General features: G+C 39.1%; 1 pseudogene across 1 annotated transcript; it reads right to left on the bottom strand.

The window, feature by feature from the left end:
* Positions 1–1,989: 1,989 nt before the first annotated feature.
* Positions 1,990–20,823, bottom strand: LOC309967653 (sorting nexin-3-like; annotated as a pseudogene). Its single transcript has 3 exons — positions 20,818–20,823; positions 2,175–2,528; positions 1,990–2,049 (listed from the first exon to the last, which is right to left on the bottom strand). The product of its transcript is annotated as a sorting nexin-3-like (transcript).
* Between the last annotated feature and the right edge of the window lie 315 nt (positions 20,824–21,138).

Genomic DNA, 21,138 nt, shown 5'->3' with positions numbered 1-21,138 from the left:
GGACTCCATCTCTGACCTCATCTCACACTCATTTGATCACCTGCTCTAATCAGACCAGTCTCCTTGTTGCTCCATGAATACTCCAAGCTGCTTTTGTTTCCTGCTTACTCTTTCCTCCACCTGGAATACTCTTCCTCCAGATATTCCCACGACTCTCTCAGGTCTTTATTCTCCTTTCCAGTGGGACTCTCCCTGGACAAACAGTCTAATGTTGCCACCCTCATGCAACCGTTATCTACCTTTGCTACTTTATCTTCTCCTCAGTATTTATCACCATTTAATACACTCTGTATTTAACTTTTTTAATGTTTATTATCTCCCTTCACAAGAATGTAAACTCCTTAAAGGTGGGAATTGGTACCTACTTTCTTCCCTGCTCTATACCTATAGTGCCTGTATAGAACATGAATTAATCCAGTTTTTAAATTAGTTAATTTGCAATATTACTATTTTTCTTTGTTTACTGCTCTAGTGAGAACCTCCAATAAACTGTACAATAGACGATCTGGTATTTTACATTCTTACTCTGTTTTCACATCTGGCTAACTCCATTGCCTTTTGAGACTTCTACTTGCGTCAGGTAAGATATTGAAGCTCCAGAATTCAAGTCCTTACTTTTCTTTCAGGTCAATCACAATCTTGTTTGGGGGACAGATTAGTACAAAGGGCAGCAAAACACATAGTGATGTCACATAGTAATATCTCACAAAATATTTGTATTTTTAATAGAATTATATGTTTATCGTATCGGATATAATCGTTTATTAATATCGATATTTTCCCTAGTGTTCTTGTCACTACAGGCATACCTCAGACATACTGTGGATTCAATTCCAGACACCTCAATAAAGTGATTATTGCAATAAAGCTAGTCAGACTGATTTTTTGGTTTCCCAGTGCATTAAAAGTTGCACTATACTGTAGTCTATTAAGTACGAAATAGGATTATATCTCAAAAACGTGCATACCTTAATTTTAAAACATTTTATTGCTAAAATATGCTAACCATCATCTGACCTTCAGCAAATCTTAGTCTTTTTTCAATAGTAACATCAAAGATCACTGATCACAGATCACCATAACAAATATAGTTAAGTTTGAAATATTGCAAGAATTATCAAAATGTGTCACAGAGACACTAAATAAGCAAATGCTGTTGGGAAAATGGCACTGATAGACCTACTGTGTGCAGGATTGCCACAAACCTTTAATTTGTAGAAAAAAGCACTGTCTGAGAAACACAACAAAGCAAAGCACAGTAAAACCAGATGTGCCTGTATCTTAACTTCAGTGAAGTTTACTTTTGTGTATCAGAAATGCATTTTTATTTTTATTTGAAAACAACCTAAATTTTTAGACAAATGATTTTAGTATATAAATTTGATTTTGTTTTTATACAGAATATAAAGATTTTCCTCATTGATCTTCCATGTGAAGGGGATTACAAGCCTGAAGGGAGATACCTTCTGCACACAAGTGTGCATCTTACGTGTAGGGTACTGGAAACCAACGTGTAGTAGCTTCCACACATAAATTAGGTCGTGACACCACCTGTTAAAAAGGGGATAAGAGAAAAATTCTATTACTCAGATCCGAGAAGCAAACATGACACAAAAACTGCAGGTGAAGACCAAATGAGTAATTTTAGTTAGGACACTGCAGGTTATACTGGAGTAACAGGTTTGTGAAACTACAGTGTGTACCACATTAAAACAGCAAGAAAGGGCTATTTATATGGAAAGGCTGGAATGAGGGATTTTTTTCACTAAAGCAAATTAACTTCTTGTCAACTGCCAAAACAAAACAGAACTGAGCATTATGTTAGTATACTGAAGGCATATTACACCAGTTTTTGTGCAGCATACTAAAGTTAAAACTTCTTCACTGGTGCGTATGAATCATTAATAGTCATGGAAAGTTTTTTTGCCCCTTCTTGCCAAATTTCAGGCATGTCTTATTTTTGATGGAGCATTACTTGTATCTATAATTTCATCCTGTAAAAACATATGAAGACAACGTCCATTCTGTGCCAAAGGATGACCAGCGACCTTGTTCATAAACTGCTCCAGTCCTTGCTTCCTTTCTTCAATAAAATTGTCAACAAATACTCCATCATCTCTTCTAAAAGAAAGTTGACGCAAAAATGCTTTCCCAGGGACTGGGGGAACTACAACCTTGATCTCTCTTTCTAATTCACTTCGCAGCTACTCAAAGTCACTGTATCTTCTTCTAACGGCAGATTCCTTCAGCTTGAAAATAGGCAGATTTGTCTTGACCCTGCTTTCGTAGGTGGTGAACCGACCCTGGCCTACCCGCACTGTCTAAGGGTTGCTCACATCGACCTCGAGGAAGCTGCTGGGAGGCCCGCAGGCGTCGTTCAGGTTCTGCGGCTTGGTGATCAGCCGCCGGGTGCCCGCCACGGTCTCCGACGTTTCACGGCTGTAGCCGCCGCCGCCGTCGCCGCGGGCTCCCTCCACCCCTTCCGCGTTCGGCCGACCCCGCCGCTGGGACGCCGAGCTCGCGCGCAACTTTAGTGAATTTTACAGTGCATTTTTTTAATACAGTAATTTGAAAATAATCGTTTTCAGTAAAGACTTTCTAATTAATGAAGGATGAATAAAAAATGATTCATCTATTGTTGCTATTCTGTTTCTCTCTTTTCTGTTTTCCTGTGATCCATGCTTGCTTCCCTCTGTTTTAAAGGAAGTTAAAAATGAGTAGTTGTGATCTTTTTTTTTTTTTTTTTGCGGTACGCGGGCCTCTCACTGTTGTGGCCTCTCCCGTCGCGGAGCACAGGCTCCGGACGCGCAGGCTCAGCGGCCGTGGCTCACGGGCCAGCCGCTCCGCGGCATGTGGGATCTTCCCGGACCGGGGCACGAACCCGTGTCCCCTGCATCGGCAGGCGGACTCTCAACCACTGCGCCACCAGGGAAGCCCCTGTGATCATATTTAATGATCTTTTTTACACTTTCTCGGTGTCATGTTGAGTGTTCTGTGTCTAATTAGAAGTTAGACTCTCTTCTCTCTCTCACTGTATTTCTCTTGCTTTTTCCTGCTCTCTTCCTGGAATCCATGAATGTTACTTCATATTTACAAAATAAAACATATCAAGGTCATATAATGGATTTCTGGGGGAGAGGAGATTTTTCTTTAGAAATGTTCTTTTCTTGATATAAATTCTGTTGGATATAAATTGTTGGCTGGTTGGATAAGAGGGTCCTTGAACAATGCATGTTCTATCACCTCACCCTGTCTTGAGGGCTCAGCAGGAGCTGATAGACAAGGGGTAAGAGGCATGGAGATGGCAGCCTAGGCCTGTGCTTCTTAATCCTGGGTGCACAGTATAATCACTTGAGACTAATTTTTTTTTAAGTTTTATTGGAGTATAGTTGATTTACAGTGTTTTTTAGTTTCTGCTATACAGCGAAGTGAATCAGTTATACATATACATATATCCACTCTCTTTTAGATTCTTTTCCCATATAGGTCATTATAGAGTATTGAGTAGAGTTCCCTGTGCTATACATTAGGTCCTTATTAGTTATTTTATATATAGGAGTGTGCATATGTCAATCCCAATCTCCCAATAAGATTATTTTTAAATTACTGATTCATAGCCCTGTTCTTTTCCTCCCTTCCCCCTCCCCTCTCCCAAGAAATTTCTGTCTGATTAGTCTATGATGGTACTTTTTACAAACACTTAGGGTAATTTTGGACAGGACAATCCTGTGTGCTATTTCACAAATTTTACATGTAAATGAATAATCCAAAGAATGGAAAGTGTTTTAAGTCTTTTGACAACACTGGAAAAAGAAAGGGAATTTCTCCTCTTTTCCCTAAAAGTCTTACATAATCTGTTGATGGGGAGGAAAAATTTGACCAGAAAGATTGTCATCAGTGCTAAATTCCAAGAATGTTCACCCAAAAACTAAAGCATAACTTATCTATGCTACCTGCCTCAATCTTTCTTAGCTTGAAGTGACTTACTGGAGAATTACCCTCTTCAAAAATTCTTACCTTTCTAGCTTTATGAAAGGAGGTTGTGTGTTCTTATTTTCCCAACTTTATAGAAAGATCAGAGGTAATCCTAAGAGAGGCAGTCCCTATTGTTTCCACTGTTGTTCTCCTTTTTTTAAAAATTGAAGTGCAGTTAATTTACAATATTATATTAGTTTCAGGTGTACAATATAGTGATTCAATATTTGTATAGATTATACTCCATTTAAAATTATTACAAAACAATGGCTATCATAGCAATCAGAGAAGAAAAAGAAATAAAAGGAATCCAAATTGGAAAAGAAGAGGCAGAACTGTCACTGTTTGCAAATGACATGATACTATACATAGAGAATCCTAAAGATGCTACCAGAAAACTACTAGAGCTAATCAATGAATTTGGTAAAGAAGCAGGATACAAAATTAATGCACATAAACCTCTTGCATTCCTATACACTAATGATGAAAAATCTAAAAGAGAAATTCAGGAAACACTCCCATTTACCATTGCAACAAAATGAATAAAATACCTAGGAATAAACCTACCTAAGGAGACAAAAGACCTGTATGCAGAAAACTATAAGACACTGATGAAAGAAAATAAGATGATACAAATAGATGGAGAGATATACTATGTTCTTGGATTGGAAGAATCAATATTGTGAAAATGACTATACTAGCCAAAGCAATGTACAGATTCAGTGCAATCCCTATCAAACTACCAACGGCATTTTTCACAGAAATAGAACAAAAAATTTCACAATTTGTGTGGAAACATGAAAGACCCTGAATAGCCAAAGCAATCTTGAGAAAGAAAAAAGGAGCTGGAAGAATCAGACTCCCTGACTTCAGACTATACTACAAAGCTACAGTAATCAAGACAGTTTGGTACTGGCACAAAAACAGAAATATAGATCAATGGAACAGGATAGAAAGCCCAGAGATAAACTCATGCACCTATGGTCAACTTATCTTTGATAAAGGAGGCAAGAATATACCACGGAGAAAAGACAGCCTCTTCAATAAGTGGTGCTGGGAAAACTGGACAGCTACATGTAAAAGAATGAAATTAGAACACTCCCTAACACCATACACAAAAATAAACTCAAAATGAATTAAAGACCTAAATGTAAGGCCAGACACTATAAAATTCTTAGAGGAAAACATAGGCAGAAAACTCCATGACATAAATCACAGCAAGATTCTTTTTGACCCACCTCCTAGAGAAATGGAAATAAAAACAAAAATAAACAAATGAGACCTAATGAAACTTCAAAGCTTTTGCACAGCAAAGGAAACCATAAACAAGATGAAAAGACAACCCTCAGAGTGGGAGAAAATATTTGCAAATGAAGCAACTGACAAAGGAGTAATCTCCAAAATATACAAGCAGCACATGCAGTTCAATATCAAAAACACAAACAACCGAATCCAAAAATGGGTGGAAGACCTAAATAGACATTTCTCCAAAGAAGACATACAGATGGCCAAGAAGCATATGAAAAGCTGCTCAACATCACTAATCATTAGAGAAATGCAAATCAAAACTACAGTGAGGTATCACCTCACACTGGTCAGAATGGCCATCATCAAAACATCTACAAACAATAAATACTGGAGAGGGTGTGGAGAAAAGGGCACCCTCTTGCAGTGTTGGTGGGAATGTAAATTGATACAGCCACTATGGAGAACAGTATGGAGGTTCCTCAAAAAACTAAAAATAGAACTACCATATGACCCAGCAATCCCATTACAGGGCATATACCTTGAGAAAACCATAATTCAAAAAGAGTCATGTACCATAATGTTCATTGCAGCTCTATTTACAATAGCCAGGACATGGAAGCAAGCTAAGTGTCCATTGACAGATGAATGGATAAAGAAGGTGTGGCACATATATACAATGGAATATTACTCAGCCATAAAAAGAAAAGGAATTGAGTTATTTGTAGTGAAGTGGATGGACCTAGAGACTGTCATACAGAGTGAAGTAATTCAGAAAGAGAAAAACAAAAACCGTATGCTAACACATATGGTTATATGGAATCTAAAAAAACAAATATGGTTATGAAGAACCTAGGGGCAGGACAGGAATAAAGACGCAGATGTAGAGAATAGACTTGAGGACCCGGGAAGTGGGAAGTGTAAGCTGGGATGAAGTGAGAAAGTGGCATGGACGTATACACACTACCAAATGTAAAATAGATAGCTAGTGGGAAGCAGCCGCATAACACAGGTAGATCAACTCAGTGCTTTGTGTCCACCTGGAGGGGTCGGATAGGGAGGGTGGGAGGGAGACACAAGAGGGAGGAGATATGGGGATGTATGTGTATGTATAGCTGCTTCACTTTGTTATACAGCAGAAACTAACACACCATTGTAAAGCAATTATACTCCAATAAAGATGTTAAAAAAAAGTTAGATCAAAACAATGGCTATATTCCCTGTGCTGTGTAATATGTCCTTGTTTCTTATCTAGTTTTTACACTGTATTTTGTGCCTCTTAATTCCAAACCCTTATCTTGTCTGTCCCCTTCCCTCTCCCCATTGGTAACCACTAGTTTGTTTTCTATACCTGTGAGTCTGTTTCTGTTTTGTTATACACAGTCATTTGCTTTATTTTTAGATTCCACATATAAGTGATAACAGAGTATTTTTCTTTATCTGTCTGACTTATTTCACTAAGCATAATACTCTCTAGGTCCATCCATGTTGTTGCAAAGTCAGAATTTCATTATTTTTTATGGTTGAGTAATACTTCATTACACACACACACACACACACACACACACACATATCTATATATATATATACCAAATATTCTTTTTCATTCATCTGTTGATGGACATTTAAGTTGCTTTTATATCTTGGCTATTGTAAATAATGCTGCTATGAACATTTGGGTGCATATTTCTTTTCAAATCAGTGTCTTTGTTTTCTTCAGATATATACCCAGGAATGGAATTTCTGGGTCATATGGTAGTTCTATTTTTAGTTGTTTTTGGTTTGTTTGTTTGTTTTTGGTTTTGTTTTTTTGGCCACACCCCTCGGCTTGCAGGATCTTAGTTTCCCGAACTCCAGGCCCATGTCAGTGAAAGCGCCGTGTCCTAACCAGTGGACCACCAGGGAATTCCCCTATTTTTAGTTTTTTGAGGAACCTCCATACGGTTTCATAGTGGCTGCACCAATTTACATTCCCACCAACAGTGCACAAGGGTTCCCTTTTTTTCACATCCTTGCCAATATTTGACTTTTTGATGATATCCATTCTAGTAGGTGTGAGGTGATATCTCTCAGTTGTTTTGATTTGCATTTCTCTAATGATAAGCAATGTTGGACATCTTTTCAGGTGTCTGTTAGCCATCTGCATGTTCTTGAATTGGGCTATTTCATAGCATCTCTTGTCCACATTGGGTGGAATGAGAAGACAGGTAGAGGGAATGAGGTTAGGGAAAGAACTGCACAATTCTTCCATTCCACAGTCATCAAGAAGTATATAATTAATCTTAAACCATGCTCAGTAAAGATACAAAAATCTTCTTGTTTTTGGCCAGCGAAACAGCCTTGTATCAAGCTTTATTTTTATTGCTGAGAAATACATATGCTGAGTGATATGCACAATCAAGTGTGTGTCAGAGTCCATTTGGCTTCTCAACTGGTTTGAAATATTAACCCTATTTCTAGATCAACAGATCTCAACTCTAGCTACCCATCAGAGTCAGCTTAGAGCTTTGTAAAAAGTACCATCACCCAGGTCCTACCTCAGACTAATCAAATAGAAATTTCTTGGGGTGGAAGGAAGGAAGAGAAGTTAGGGCTATGAATCAGTAATTTAAAATACATTCTCAAGTGATTATACTGTGCAACCCAGAATTAAGAAACACGGTCCAAAGCTGACATCTAGGGGGTCCTAGGCTGTCCATGCCTTCTACCCCTTATCTGTCAGCTCCTGTTGAGCCATCAAATCAAGGTGAGGTGGGAGGGAGTGTATTGTTCAAGGAGTTCTTATCAAACTAGCCACTTCTTATCTAAATAAATATTTTGAACTCTGTTCTTCTCGTTAAGAGTTTCAACCACAATTAATTGAGTGGCCTTTGATCCATATCACTATCTTCATTATTATAAAGATACTGTGGTGCCTTACCCAAAAATGTGTTATATGCCACTAAAAAACAGTATAATAGTAGTTTAGTTAATGTATAATTGGTCTCTGAGTAAAGGTAGGGCAGAGTCCTTTCAATCTTGGATGTAGGATTTCAACTTCCTTATTTTCTAAATACTCTGACTTCAAAGAATATATAAGGCCAGAGTGAGCTTTGAGATGAGATTACAAAAATAAGAGCTAGCTTGTGAAGAAACTGAAGGTCATTCCTCTGTAATTGCACCAAATAAAATGTACTGCTATCTTATATATAGAGAGAAGCCATTCCAGATTTCCTTGCATCTGTTATATTAACTAGTCTATTTCAGTTTTTTTTCTGTGTCGTTTTAAATAAAGTTGGATGGCAAGCTACACCTGTCATTCTAGTAGGTTAGTTTATGAATCAATTCTAGAGAATCTTCTGGTCAGAAATCCCCCTCTTACCTGATTTTCTTTCTTTTTTTCTCATTGATTTCTAGTACCTATTCATATATACCAGATATTAAACTGTTATATAGTTGTAATATTTTCTCCCAGCCTCACATTGGTTTTCAAATGTATTTTTCAATATTGTTTATGGTTTCTTTTGTCATAAAGAAGTTTAAAGTTTTGTTTACCTTTTTTTCTTCATGGGTTTATGGTTTTGTGCTTTTTTTTCCTTTTCTTTTGAAAGTCCTTTCAAGTTTATAGTTTTTTATTTGTTTTTTTACATTTAGCCGTATATAGCATTTTATTTTTATCCATAAGTTTAAATAGTTAGCTTTATTTTTTCCCCCAACTATAGGCAATTGCCGCAGTGTTGTTCATTGACTAGCACACTCTTTACCTGATCTTTTGAAATGTCACATTTACTGTATTCTAAATTCCTATATGTATTAGATTGAAAGACACAGATATTTTTAAAGGTTTTTTTTTTTAATTGGAGTATAATTGCTTTACAATGGTATGTTAGTTTCAGCTTCACAACAAAATGAATCAGTTATATATATACATATATTCCCATATCTCTTCCCGCTTGCGTCTCCCTCCCTCCCACTCTCCCTATCCCACCCCTCCAGGCGGTCACAAAGCACCGAGCTGATCTCCCTGTGCTATGCGGCTGCTTCCCACTAGCTATCTACCTTACGTTTGGTAGTGTGTATATGTCCATGCCTCTTTATCGCTTTGTCACCGTTTACCCTTCCCCCTCCCCATAGCCTCAAGTCCATTCTCTAGTAAGTCTGTGTCTTTATTCCTGTTTCACCCCTAGGTTTTCCATGACATTTTTTTTTCTTAAATTCCATATATATGTGTTAGCATACGGTATTTGTCTCTCTCTTTCTGACTTACTTCACTCTGTATGACAGACTCTAGGTCTATCCACCTCATTACAAATAGCTCGATTTCGTCTCTTTTTATGGCTGAGTAATATTCCATTGTATATATGTGCCACATCTTCATTATCCATTCATCTGATGATGGACACTTAGGTTGTTTCCATCTCTGGGCTATTGTAAATAGAGCTGCAATGAACATTTTGGTACATGACTCTTTTTGAATTATGGTTTTCTCAGGGTATATGCCCAGTAGTGGGATTGCTGGGTCATATGGTAGTTCTATTTGTAGCTTTTTAAGGAACCTCCATACTGTTCTCCACAGTGGCTGTATCAATTTACATTCCCACCAACAGTGTAAGAGGGTTCCCTTTTCTCCACACCCTCTCCAGCATTTATTGTTTCTAGATTTTTTGATGATGGCCATTCTGACTGGTGTGAGATGATATCTCATTGTAGTTTTGATTTGCGTTTCTCTAATGATTAGTGATGTTGAGCATTCTTTCATGTGTTTGTTGGCACTCTGTATATCTTCTTTGGAGAAATGTCTATTTAGGTCTTCTGCCCATTTTTGGATTGGGTTGTTTGTTTTTTTGTTATTAAGCTGCATGAGCTGCTTATAAATTTTGGAGATTAATCCTTTGTCAGTTGCTTCATTTGCAAATATTTTCTCCCATTCAGAGGGTTGTCTTTTGGTCTTCTTTATGGTTTCCTTTGCTGCGCAAAAGCTTTTAAGTTTCATTAGGTCCCATTTGTTTACTTTTGTTTTTATTTCCATTTCTCTAGGAGGTGGGTCAAAAAGGACCTTGCTGTGATTTATGTCATAGAGTGTTCTGCCTATCTTTTCCTCTAAGAGTTTGATAGTGTCTGGCCTTACATTTAGGTCTTTAATCCATTTTGAGCTTATTTTTGTGTATGGTGTTAGGGAGTGATCTAATCTCATACTTTTACATGTACCTGTCCAGTTTTCCCAGCACCACTTATTGAATAGGCTGTCCTTTCTCCACTGTACATTTCTGCCTCCTTTGTCAAAGATAAGGTGACCATATGTGCGTGGGTTTATCTCTGGGCTTTCTATCCTGTTCCATTGATCTATATTTCTGTTTTTGTGCCAGTACCATACTGTCTTGATTACTGTAGCTTTGTAGTATAGTCTGAAGTCAGGAAGCCTGATTCCTCCAGCTCCATTTTTCGTTCTCAAGATTGCTTTGGCTATTCGGGGTCTTTTGTGTTTCCATACAAATTGTGAAATTTTTTGTTCTATTTCTGTGAAAAATGCCAGTGGTAGTTTCATAGGGATTGCATTGAATCTGTAGATTGCTTTGGGTAGTAGAGTCATTTTCACAATGTTGATTCTTCCAATCCAAGAACATGGTATATCTCTCCATCTATTTGTATCATCTTTAATTTCTTTCATCAGTGTCTTATAATTTTCTGCATACAGGTCTTTTGTCTCCTTAGGTAGGTTTATTCCTAGGTATTTTATTCTTTTTGTTGCAATGGTAAATGGGAGTGTTTTCTTGATTTCACTTTCAGATTTTTCATCCTTAGTGTATAGGAATGCCAGAGATTTCTGTGCATTAATTTTGTATCCTGCTACTTTACCAAATTCATTGATTAGCTCTAGTAGTTTTCTGGTAGCATCTTTAGGATTCTTTATGTATAGTATCATGTCATCTGCAAACAGTGACCGCTTTACTTCTTCCTTTCTGATTTGGATTCCTTTTATTTCCTTTTCTTCTCTGATTGCTGTGGCTAAAACTTCCAAGACTATGTTGAAAAAGAGTGGTGAGAGTGGGCAACTTTTTCTTGTTCCTGATCTTAGTGGAAATGCTTTCAATTTTTCACCATTGAGGATGATGTTGGCTGTGGGCTTGTCATATATGGCCTTTATTATGTTGAGGAAAGTTCCCTCTATGCCTACTTTCTTCAGGGTTTTTATCATAAATGGGTGTTGAATTTTGTCAAAAGCTTTCTCTGCATCTATTGAGATGATCATATGGTTTTTCTCCTTCAATTTGTTAATATGGTTTATCACATTGATAGATTTGCATATATTGAAAAATCCTTGCATTCCTGGAATAAACCCCACTTGATCATGGTGTATGATCCTTTTAATGTGCTGTTGGATTCTGTTTGCTAGTATTTTGTTGAGGGTTTTTGCATCTATGTTCATCAGTGATATTGGCCTGTAGTTTTCTTTCTTTGTGACATCCTTGTCTGGTTTTGGTATCAGGGTGATGGTGGCCTCGTAGAATGAGTTTGGGAGTGTTCCTCCCTCTGCTATATTTTGGAAGAGTTTGAGAAGGATAGGTGATAGCTCTTCTCTAAATGTTTGATAGAATTCGCCTGTGAAGCCATCTGGTCCTGGGCTTTTGTTTGTTGGAAGATTTTTAATCACAGTTTCAATTTCAGTGCTTGTGATTGGTCTGTTCATATTTTCTATTTCTTCCTGATTCAGTCTTGGCAGGTTGTGCATTTCTAAGAATTTGTCCATTTCTTCCAGATTGTCCATTTTATTGGCATATAGTTGCTTGTAGTAATCTCTCATGATCTTTTTTATTTCTGCAGTGTCAGTTGTTACTTCTCCTTTTTCATTTCTAATTCTATTGATTTGAGTCTTCTCCCTTTTTTTCTTGATGAGTCTGGCTAATGGTTTATCTATTTTGTTTATCTTCTCAAAGAACCAGCTTTTAGTTTTATTGATCTTTGCTATCGTTTCCATCATTCCTTTTTCATTTATTTCTGATCTGATTTTTATGATTTCTTTCCTTCTGCTAACTTTGGGGTTTTTTTTGTTTTTCTTTCTCTAATTGCTTGAGGTGCAAGGTTAGGTTGTTTATTCGAGATGTTTCCTGCTTCTTAAGGTGGGCTTTTGTTGCTATAAACTTCCCTCTTAGAGCTGCTTTTGCTGCATCCCATAGGTTTTGGGTTGTTGTGTCTCCATTGTCATTTGTTTCTAGGTATTTTTAAATTTCCTCTTTGATTTCTTCAGTGATCACTTCGTCATTAAGTAGTGTATTGTTTAGCCTTCATGTGTTTGTATTTTTTACAGATCTTTTCCTGTAATTGATATCTAGTCTCATGGCGTTTTTGTCGGAAAAGATACTTGATACAATTTCAATTTTCTTAAATTTACCAAGGCTTGATTTGTGACCCAAGATATGAGCTATCCTGGAGAATGTTCCAAGAGCACTTGAGAAAAATGAGTATTCTGTTGTTTTTGGATGGAGTGTCCTATAAATATCAATTAAGTCCATCTTGTTTAATGTATCATTTAAAGCTTGTGTTTCCTTATTTATTTTCATTTTGGATGATCTGTCCATTGGTGAAAGTGGGGTGTTAAAGTCCCCTACTATGAATGTGTTACTGTCGATTTCCCTTTATGTCTGTTAGTATTTGCCTTATGTATTGAGGTGCTCCTATGTTGGGTGCATAAATATTTACAATTGTTATACCTTCTTCTTGGATCGATCCCTTGATCATTATGTAGTGTCCTTTCTCTCTTCTAATAGTCTTTATTTAAAGTCTATTTTGTCTGATATGAGAATTGCTACTCCAGCTTTCTTTTGGTTTCCATTTGCATGGAATATCTTTTTCCATCCCCTTACTTTCAGTCTGTATGTGTCTCTAGGTCTAAAGTGGGTCTCTTGTAGACAGCATATATATGGGTCTTGTTTTTGTATCCATTCAGCCAATCTGTGTCTTTTGGTGGGAGCATTTAGTCCATTTACATTTAAGGTAATTATCGATATGTATGTTCCTATTTCCATTTTCTTAATTGTTTTGGGTTCGTTATTGTAGGTCTTTTCCTTCTCTTGTGTTTCTTGTCTAGAGAAGTTCCTTTAGCATTTGTTGTAAAGCTGGTTTGGTGGTGCTGAACTCTCTCAGCTTTTGCTTGTCTGTAAAGGTTTTAATTTCTCCATCAAATCTGAATGAGATCCTTGCTGGGTAGAGTAATCTTGGTTGCAGGTTTTTCTCCTTCATCACTTTCAGTATGTCCTGCCACACCCTTCTGGCTTGCAGAGTTTCTGCTGAGAGGTCAGCTGTTATCCTTATGGGGATTCCCTTGCGTGTTATTTGTTGTTTTTCCCTTGCTGCTTTTAATATGTTTTCTTTGTATTTAATTTTTGACAGTTTGATTAATATGTGTCTTGGCGTATTTCTCCTTGGATTTATCCTGTATGGGACTCTCTGTGCTTCCTGGACTTGATTAACTATTTCCTTTCCCATATTAGGGAAGTTTTCAACTATAATCTCTTCAAATATTTTCTCAGTCCCTTTCTTTTTCTCTTCTTCTTCTGGAACCCCTATAATTCGAATGTTGGTGCGTTTAATGTTGTCCCAGAGGTCTCTGAGACTGTCCTCAGTTCTTTTCATTCTTTTTTCTTTATTCTGCTCTGCATTAGTTGTTTCCACTATTTTATCTTCCAGGTCACTTATCCGTTCTTCTGCCTCAGTTATTCTGCTATAGATCCCATCTAGAGCATTTTAAATTTCATTTATTGTGTTATTCATCATTGCTTGTTTCATCTTTATTTCTTCTAGGTCCTTGTTAAATGTTTCTTGCATTTTGTCCATTCTATTTCCAAGATTTTGGATCATCTTTACTATCATTATTCTGAATTCTTTTTCAGGTAGACTGCCTATTTCCTCTTCATTTGTTAGGTCTGGTGCATTTTTATCTTGCTCCTTCATCTGCTGTGTGTTTTTCTGTCTTCTCATTTTGCTTATCTTACTGTGTTTGGGGTCTCCTTTTTGCAGGCTGCAGGTTCGTAGTTCCTGTTGTTTTTGATGTCTGTCTCCAGTGGCTAAGGTTGGTTCAGTGGGTTGTGTAAGCTTCCTGGTGGAGGGGACTAGTGCCTGTGTTGTGGTGGATGAGGCTGGATCTTGTTTCTCTAGGGGGCAGGTCCACGTCTGGTGGTGTGTTTTGGGGTGTCTGTGGACTTATTATTATTTTAGGCAGCCTGTCTGCTAATGGGTGGGTTTGTGTTCCTGTTTTGCTAGTTGTTTGGCATAGGGTGTCCAGCACTGTAGCTTGCTGGTCGTTGAGTGGTGCTGGGTGCTGGTGTTAAGATGGAGGTCTCTGGGAGATTTTCGCCATTTGATATTATGTGGAGCTGGGAGGTCTCTTGTTGACCAGTGTCCTGAAATTGGCTCTCCCACCTCAGAGGCAGAGCCCTGACTCCTGGCTGGAGCACCAGGAGCCTTTCATCCACACGGCTCAGAATAAAAGGGAGAAAAAGTAGAGAGAATTAGTAGAAGTAGGAAGAAAGAAAGAAAGAAAGGAAGGAAGGAAGGAAGGAAAGAAGGAAGGAAGGAAGGAAGAAAGAAGAAAAGAAGGAAAGAAGGCAAGAAGGAAAGAAAGGAGGGAGGGAGGGAGGGAGGAAGGAAGGAAGGAAGGAGGGAAGGAAGGAAAAAAGACAGAAAGAAAGAAGACACAGTAAAATAAAATAAAGTATAATAAAGTTATTGAATTAAAAAATAATTATTTAGAAAAAAAAAAGGGACGGATAGAACCTTAGGACAAATGGTGGAAGCAAAGCTATACAGACAAAATCTTACACAGAAGCATACACATTCACAAAAAGAGGTAAGGGGGAAAAATCATAAATCTTGCTCTCAAAGTCCACCTCCTCAATTTGGGATGATTCGTTGTCTAAAGGAGGGAAGGAAGGAAGGAATGAAGGAAGGAAGGAAGGAAAGAAAGAAAGAAAGAAAGAAAGAAAGAAAGAAAGAAAGAAAGAAGGTAAAGTTTAATAAAGTTATTAGAATTAATTATTAAGAAAAAAAATTTAAAAAAAACAACAATGGACGGATAGAACCCTAGGACAAATGGTGGAAGCAAAGCTATACAGACAAGATCTCACACAGAAGCATACACACACACATTCACAAGAAGAGGAAAAGGGAAAAAAATCATAGATTTTGCTCTAAAAGTCCACCTCCTCAATTGGGGATGATTCATTGTCTATTCATGTATTCCACAGATGCAGGGTATATCAAGTTGATTGTGGAGCTTTAATCCGCTGCTTCTGCGGCAGCTGGGAGAGATTTCCCTTTCTCTTCTTTGTTCTCACAGCTCCCGGGGCTCAGCTTTGGATTTGGCCCCGCCTCTGCGTGTAGGTCGCCGGCTCAGGCCGGGGGGCGGGGGGGAGGGAGGGGCACGGCGTGCGGGGCGGGCCTGCGGCGGCAGAGGCCGGCGTGACGTTGCACGAGCCTGAGGTGCGCCGTGCGTTCTCCCGGGGAAGTTGTCCTTGGATCCCGGGAACCTGGCAGTGGCGGGCTGCACAGGCTCCCCGGAAGAGGGGTGTGGAGAGTGACCTGTGCTCGCACACAGGCCCCTTGGTGGCGGCAGCAGCAGCCTTAGCGTCTCCCGCCCGTCTCTGTGGTCCGCGCTTTTAGCCGCGGCTCGCGTCCGTCTCTGGGGTTCGCGCTTTTAACCGCGGCTCGCGTCCGTCTCTGGAGTTCCTTTAAGCAGCGCTCTTGAACCCCTCTCCTCGCGCACCAGGAAACAAAGAGGGAAGAAAAAGTCTCTTGCCTCTTCGGCAGGTCCAGACTTTTCCCCGGACTCCCTCCTGGCTAGCCGTGGTGCACTAACCCCTTCAGGTTATGTTCAAGCCGCCAACCCCAGTCCTCTCCCTGCGCTCCGACCGAAGCCCGAGCCTCAGCACGCAGCCCCGCCCGCCCCGGCGGGTGAGCAGACGAGCCTCTCGGGCTGGTGAGTGCTGTTCGGCACCGATCCTCTGTGTGGGAATCTCCCCGCTTTGCCCTCCGCACCCCTGTTGCTGTGCTCTCCTCCGCGGCTCCGAAGCTCCCCCCTCCGCCTCCCGCAGTCTCCGCCCGCGAAGGGGCTTCCTAGTGTGTGGAAACTTTTCCTCCTTCACAGCTACCTCCCACTGGTGCAGGTGCCGTCCCTATTCTTTTGTCTCTGTTTTTTCTTTTTTTCTTTTGCCCTACCCAGGTACGTGGAGAGTTTCTTGCCTTTTGGGAGGTCTGAGGTCTTCTGCCAGCATTCAGTAGGTGTTCTGTAGGAGTTGTTCCACGTGTAGATGTATTTCTGGTGTATCTGTGGGGAGGAAGGGGATCTCCGCGTCTTACTCTTCCGCCATCTTCCCAGCAGCCCCCCTCCCTTTTATTTTAAAGAAAAAAAGAAAAGAAAAGACAAAATGTGCGCAAAATGTGCTTCTTGAAATTGTCCTCTTGAAATGTTGACGTCTTTGGAATTTTCTGGTCGTTTTACGACCCCAGGATTTTTTTTGATGGCAGGTGTCATGTACAGGCCTGCAATTATTTTGAATATTAAGTGAGCATTAGCGCTGTTGTGTGAAACGGCCAGAAGGCGGCAGCACTTCTCCTTACCAAATCTGGTTACTAGGGCAACAGAGCCATAAGGGAAGTTGTGCTGTAGGTTGTAAATTAGAACGGAAAATGCCAGGGAAAACTCCTTAAGATTATGTCTCATTACTTCTTGTACGTTTTTAAATTTAATTTTTTATCACAACCAATTTGATTACAATGTTTTTTTTTTTTGTTCTAGGTGTGCAAGATGTGGTTCTTTTACACATACACATATATCTATTCTTCTTCGGATCCTTTTCCCATGTGGGTTATGGCACAATGTTGAGTAGTCTCCTCTTGGTATGCCGTAGGTCTTTGGTGATTTTATACTTCATGTGTGTTTGTATATCTCTGTTCACCCCAATATCCTAATGTATCCAATCCTCACACCTTTCCCTTTGGTCAAGCATAAGTTTGCTTAATGAATCTGTGATTGGATTTCTCTGTGGAAATATCTTCGTTGTCATCAACTTTTAGGTAACACCTATAAGTCATATCATAGGATATGTGTCTTTCATTTTCTCACTTACTACAACTTGCGTGATTGCTTCTAGACTCATCTATGGTGCTGCAAATGGCATTGTTTCATTTTTTCCCCAGCTAATATTCCATCTCTACTTGTAGCAGTTCTTCTCTGTCCACCCATCTGTTGCTGGACTTTTCGGTTACTTCCATATCTTGGCTATCGTAATCCTGTGTAGTGCAGATTTGTCTGCGTGTGTCTTTCCAATTCTGTCTTCTTGGTTATAGGTCCAGGGATGGCCTGCTGGATCATATGGTAGGTCAATGTTTACCTTTTAAAGGCATCTCCATTCTGTTCTCATTAGTGGCCCTTTCCAGGGTGCGTCCCACTTAAAGTTGAAGGTATGCATTTCTCCACAACCACTTCAGCATTTGTAGTTTATAGTTTTCTTGCTGATGGTTATTCTGAGTGGTGTGAGCTGATACCTCTTTGTGGTTGGATTTGCATGTGTCTCATAATCCTTTGAAATTGAGCTTTCAGGCATGTCCTTTTATTGTTCAAACTGTTATTACAGCTTACTTCTTCAAATTGTTTTCTTGAAACATGTGCCCCATTTTGAAATTTTTTGGCCTTTACCTGCGTCAAGAAATTTTGAGGGCATGTTTCATTTACAGGCCTGCAGTACTTGTGCATATGAAGTGACCATTAGCACATATTTTCAAGCTGCTTTTGCAGGTATCGGCCAGAGGTCGGCAGCATTTCTACGTTCCCCACTCTGGTACCTAGGGAAACAGAACTTCCTGCCTGTGGTGTTCCTCAGATATAATTTAGAGTGCAATGTGCCCTGATTAACCCCCAAAAGCTTACGTCTCTTACTTATGTTTGTTTTTCAAATTTGATTTATATTTTTTAGTGGAGTAATATTCCATTGTGTACATGGACCACTTCTTCTTTGTGTATTCCTCTGTTGATGGACATTTTTGTTGCTTCCAAATGTTGGCTATGGTAAATATTTCTGGAGTGCAGTATTACCAGCCTGTGACTTTTGATTATCATTTTCTCAAGTGATAGGCCCAGCAGTGGGTATGCTTCATTAACTGGTAGCTCAGTGTTTACCGTTTCAAAACACCTCCATTGTGTTTTCATTAGTGGTTCTATCACGTCCCCCTTAGAACCGAGGGTACCCATTTCTCCACAACGCCTTCAGCATTTATTTTTTGCAGAATGTTTTCTCGTGGCAATTCTGACTGGTGTGAGCTGATAGGTTTTTGTAATTTGTATTTGCATGTCTTTAATAATTCCTAATGCTCAGCATCTTTCCACATCTTCCTCTTTGCTTTAAGAAAAAAAAAGAAAAAGTGTGTGTACAATATACCTCCTAAAATTGTCTTGGAGGGGTGCCCTCTTTTGAATTTTGTGTTCGATTTTTGACCACAGGATTTTTTTTGAGAGCAGGTCAGGTGTCATTTACATACCTGCAATGATTGTGAATATTTAGTGACCTTTAGTACTGGGTTTAAAGCTTGTGTTGTGAGAAAAGGCCACAAGGGGTCAGCATTTCTCCATTCTCAAATCTGGGTACTAGGGCAGCAGAGTCTTTCTGGAAGTCGTGTTCCTAGGTTGTAAATTACAATGGAATGTGCCAGGAAAAGCCCCTGAAGTTTATGTCTCATTAATTATTGTTCGTTGTTCTAATTGTTTTAATCGGGGTAATGATTAGAATACAGTTTGTCTTGGGTGTACAGAATCTGGTTCATTTGTACATCATATATATCTATTCATGTACAGATCCTTTTCCCATGTAAAAGATTACAGAATGTTTCATAGACCTCCCTTGCCATGTGCTTGGTCTTTTTAGATATATGTACTTAATCTGTATTTGTGTAGGTATGGTAAATCGAATCTTAATTTACCCATTTCCACCACCTTGGTTTTAGATATGCATAGTTTGTTTTTTAAGTCTTTGTGTGTCTTTCTCTGTGGAAATATGTCCATTTTTGTCAGGTCGTACGTAACACCTATAAGTGATACCATCGGATATCTGTCTTTTGCTTTCCAACTTACCTCACGTTCTGTGATTATCTCTAGGCTCATCTATGGTGCCTCAAAGAGCAGTGTTTCATTGTTTTCCATGGCTAATATTCCATTGTATACGTGGACCACTTTTTCTTCATCTATTCATCTGTTGATGGACATTTAGGTTGCTTCCATATCTTGGCTATTGTGAATAAGGCTTCAGTGCAGCTTTTGCAGCCTGTGTCTTCGGGATTCTGGTGTTGTCACGCGAGAGGCCCAGCGGTGGGTCTGCTGCATCGAATGGTAGCTCAATTTTTACTTTTCAAAGCAGCTCCTTTCTCTTCTCATTATTGGCTGTTACCACTTTACATCTCACCAGCAGCTAGAGGGTACACAGTTCTCTAAAACCCCTTCAGTGTTTATTGTTTGTAGACTTTTTGCTGATCGTCAGTCGACAGGTGTGAGTTGAAAGCTTTTTGTAGATTAGATTTGCATGAGTCTAATAATTCCTGAGGTTGAGCTTTTATCCATTTTCCTTTTTTTAGAAAAGAGAGTGAGTCAAACTTACCTCTTCATACTATCTTCTTGAAACATTTGCCTGTTTTGAATTTTTTTATCCATTCCCTACCTCAGCACAAATATTTAGGGCAGGTGTCCTTTACAGCCCTGAGTCCTTGTGAATGTTAAGTGACCACTAGCTGTGGGCTTAAAGCCGCTCTTGCGGGAAACGGCCACAAGCCGGCAGCATTTCTCCATTTCCAACTCGGTTTTTGGGCAGTAGAGCCTTCCTGGAAATCGTGTTAGTAGGCTGCAAACTTGAGTTGAATGTGCCAGGACAAACCCCAAGAGCTTATATCTCCTTACTTCTTGTTTGTTTTTTAAATTTAACTTTTATTAATTATCAGAGCAAATTTGATAAAAAGAGTTTGTTTCTCCTAGGTGTACAGAATCTGGTTCATTATATCAATGTATCTGTCTATTCAGCTTTGGATCCTTTCCCGTGTAGGTTATTACAGAGTGTTGAGTAGACCTTTCTTGGTATTCCATAGGTATTTTGTGATTATATATTTCATATGTATTAGTACATGTCTGTTAACCCCCATATCCTAATTCATCCATTCCTTACAACTTTCCATTTGGTTAAACGTAATTTTTTCTTAATCCATGCTTTTCCTTCTCTTGGAAATTAGTTCGTGGGTATCAATTTTTAGGTAACACCTATAAGTGACCTCATAGCATATCTGTCTTTCAGTTTCTTTCGTACTTCAAGTTGGGTGATGATCTTTAGGTCCTTCTATGGTGGTGCAAATGGCACAGTTTCATTCTTTTCCATGGCTAATATTCCATTGTGTACATGGACCACTTCTTCCTTGTACATTTTTCTGTTGATGGTCATTTTGATTTCTTCCAAGTCTTCGCTATGGTAAATGTTCCAGCAGTGCAGGATTGCCAGCCTGTATCTTTCTCATTGTGGTCTGCTCAGGTGATAGGCGCATCTATGGACTTACGAGATCACATGGTAGCTCAATTTTTACCCTTAAACGCACCTCCATTATGTTCTCAGTAATGGCTGTTAGGGGTTTACATTCCCCCAGCAGCTAGTGGGTACACAGTTCTCTGAAACCCCTTCAGCATTTATTCTTTGTAGACTTTTTGCTGAAAATCATTCTGACGGCTGTGAGGTGAAGATTTCTGTAGACTGGATTTGCATGGCTTTATTAATTGCTGATGTTGAGCATGTTACCTTTCCCTTTTATTTTAAAGAAAAATAAAAAAAGACAAAGTGTTCGCCAAATATGCCTCTTGTAATTATCTTCTTGAAATGTTGACGTCTTTGGAATTTTCTGGTCGATATTTACGACCCTAGG

The sequence above is a fragment of the Leucopleurus acutus genome (assembly GCF_964270905.1).
Source record: "Leucopleurus acutus genome assembly, chromosome: 10".
Taxonomy (NCBI): Eukaryota; Metazoa; Chordata; class Mammalia; order Artiodactyla; family Delphinidae; genus Leucopleurus; species Leucopleurus acutus.
The sequence above is the reverse complement of the archived record's forward strand: the minus strand, read 5'-3'. Positions and strand labels throughout refer to the sequence as shown.